The sequence below is a fragment of the Elephantulus edwardii genome, unplaced genomic scaffold, assembly GCF_000299155.1.
Source record: "Elephantulus edwardii isolate Elephantulus edwardi_28Jun2011 unplaced genomic scaffold, EleEdw1.0 scaffold00054, whole genome shotgun sequence".
In the NCBI taxonomy this organism is placed as follows: Eukaryota; Metazoa; Chordata; class Mammalia; order Macroscelidea; family Macroscelididae; genus Elephantulus; species Elephantulus edwardii.
In genome coordinates this window covers 5,929,644-5,932,794 of record NW_006399804.1, presented here as the reverse complement: position 1 = coordinate 5,932,794, position 3,151 = coordinate 5,929,644, and the positions used below count along the sequence as shown (strand labels likewise).

Below are 3,151 nucleotides of genomic sequence, written 5' to 3'. Positions count from 1 at the left end.
CTTCCACCAATCTTGACCCCACATTTCTCCTCATAGAGCCCAGCCTCCTGGATGATCTGTTCAGCATACAGGTTGAAAAGGTATGAAGATAGGATGCATCCTTGGTGTACACCCTTCCCAATTTTGAACCATGCAGTGTTCCCATGCTCTGTTCTGACAACTCCCTCCTCGCCCAAGTATAGGTTTCTCATTAGCATGATCAAGTGTTCTGGGATTCCCATTCTTCTCAGAGTCAGTTGGTATAAAAGCTTTAAATACAGGGGAGGGGTCATATCTGGAGGAAGGACAGACCATTGATCAAGTGACATTAGCTCTAATTCAGCAACATCCAGGATATAACCCACCAACTTACATAATCAAAGACCCATTTCTGTCACAGTCCAGGGTTGTTTGGGCCCAGGGAGCTAACTCTCCTTACTAAGGTTTCAAGAGATGACATTAGTAAGCTTGCACACCAACTGGTTTATTTCTACATAAGGTACACAGTATTCAGGTAAAGCAGACACTAGCACAGGTAGTAATATTGCATATCTCACCATCCTCATCCATCAGCCATGTGATAAGCCCATTTGTGAGAAATCTGCTTGATAAGCCTCTGATTAAAGAAAGAGGAATTACTGCTGCAATTAAAATGTTCAGTGGCATGGAGCTGTTTGGTTCTCACTGTTTCAAATCATTCTCTTGCTGCTTTCAAAAGTCTCAGGTAAAAACAAAACCATTTCTGGCATTGTTAGTGATAACAATTTTACCTGGGTGTACTGTGACTGCATGTTTCATTTAAGACTTTAGTGCCTGGTATGGTCAGACCAGAGAGCAATAGCTCTTGTAGAAATAGCTTGATTGCCATGTTCCTTGGGGGAAAAATTTTTTTTTAACTAAAACAGAAACTCTGACTCACTGCTGTTGTGTCAGAACTAACTCACAACTGACCCTCCAGCAGGTTTTCAGAAGTTATAAATCACTTGGGAGAAGACTTCCCATCTTTCTCCCTGAGTGCAGATGCTAGAGTCGAACCTTTGAGTTGGGAAGGCAACTCCCTACCCACCAGGCCACCAGAACTCCCTAACTATAATGGGTAGAAGATGGCATGTTGGTCCAAATATTATAACCTAGCCGTTGCGATCCTGTGTCGATGCAATCTTAAAATATCTGGTTATGCTCTGATAGCCCATCAAGCAAGAACCAACTCATAGTTGACCCTCCAGCGGGTTTGCAGAGACAGTAAATTGCATGGGAGGAGAGTGCCTTTCTCCCTCAGAGGAGCTGGTGGATTCGAACAGCGTATCTTTGGATTGACAGCTCAACTCCTTATCACAAGTCCACAACAGCTCCTATAAAATAGCATAGCCAGAGCCCATGACTCACCTACCTTTCATCACCTGCTAGCACCTGTGGCCAGACAGGTGAGGACTGTTGGAAGAGGGGGAAGAAAGACGTAAGCAAGCAGCACAACCAAGACCTGTGCAGAAATTGTGAGAACTGTGAGCTGGCAGTCATCTGTCTCTGTTACCTTTTAAGAAAACCAAAAGCTGACAATTGTTTAGGTTCACTTAGTTCATTGCTTCTTACTTCCTCACTTTCTAACAAGATCATCAACGGGAGCTCCTTAAAATGTTATGCTTAAATAATATGTAAAAGCTCTACAATTCCCAAAGACAACAAATCTGTAAATTAGGGAAAGCTTCTTGGATGTAATTGAAACTCTGCCCTCCATAGAAAACCAGCGAAACCATGAATCACAGTAAACTGGTGGAATATGAATAACCAACATCAGTTTCTAAAAAAAAAGAAAAAGTTAGCTTTTGAAACCACATGTTGATGAGAGTTGAAGGAAAAAACAAGAGTTTCCTACAAAGCTGAACACCAGAGCAGAGAATCTGTAAATTGGGGATTCTTCAGTAAAAGCATACATCAAAATATTTAATACAAACTGTTGTGAAAGATTATATGACAATTTATTGCTGTGTTCTCTAATTAGCAAACTTATCACATATGATACCTCTGTTTCCTATTTATCACAAGTCTAAAATGAACACATCTCATTTTAACATGTAGAAAAGTTTGCCTTTGACAAACTTCCAGCTGTTTTTTGTGAAAAACAAATTAAATTGAAAGAATCTGCTGCATTGACTAATGCTGAATTGGTAAGGGCACGCTGGAGGCCTCGTCATGGGGGGTTGTGCTGCTAACCCAAAGGTGGCACCTTTCTAGTCGTTTAAAGTGGTGTCTTGCCCCAGATTGCCACCATGTTGTTAAAGTCCAATATCCTGATGCTAAACCTGTTCGCTGCAAATGTGGGCGCCAGTTTTGCTTTAACTGTGGAGAAAATTGGCATGATCCTGTTAAATGTAAGTGGTTAAAGAAGTGGATTAAAAAGTGTGATGATGACAGTGAAACCTCCAATTGGATTGCAGCCAACACAAAGGAATGTCCCAAATGCCATGTCACAATTGAGAAGGATGGCGGTTGTAATCACATGGTCTTTCGTAACCAGAATTGTAAAGCAGAGTTTTGCTGGGTGTGTCTTGGCCCTTGGGAACCACATGGATCTCCCTGGTACAACTGTAACTGCTATAATGAGGATGATGCAAAGGCAGCACGAGATGCGCAGGAGCGATCGAGGGCAGCCCTGCAGAGGTACCTGTTCTACTGTAACCGCTATATGAATCACATGCAGAGTCTACACTTCGGGCACAAACTATATGCTCAGGTGAAGCAGAAAATGGAGGAGATGCAACAGCACAACATGTCCTGGATTGAAGTGCAGTTCCTGAAGAAAGCAGTTGATGTCCTCTGCCAGTGTCGTGCCACACTCATGTACACTTATGTCTTCGCCTTCTACCTCAAAAAGAATAACCAGTCCATTATCTTTGAGAATAACCAAGCAGATCTAGAAAATGCCACAGAGGTGCTTTTGGGCTACGTGGAACGAGATATTTCCCAAGATTCTCTATAGGATATAAAGCAAAAGGTTCAAGATAAGTACAGATACTGTGAGAGTCGACGAAGGGTTTTGTTACAGCATGTGCATGAAGGCTATGAGAAAGATCTGTGGGAGTACATTGAGGACTGAGAATGGCCCTGCATAAAATGAACTCTGAAAACTTTACTAAACATCTAGAGTGCTCATGCAATTAAAGCAAACAAAACA

At 42.0% G+C, this 3,151-nt stretch overlaps 1 pseudogene; it reads left to right on the top strand.

The window, feature by feature from the left end:
* The window catches only part of LOC102858467, a 57,184-nt pseudogene extending 54,111 nt beyond the window's left edge, over window positions 1-3,073 (top strand).
* The last annotated feature ends 78 nt before the right edge of the window (window positions 3,074-3,151 follow it).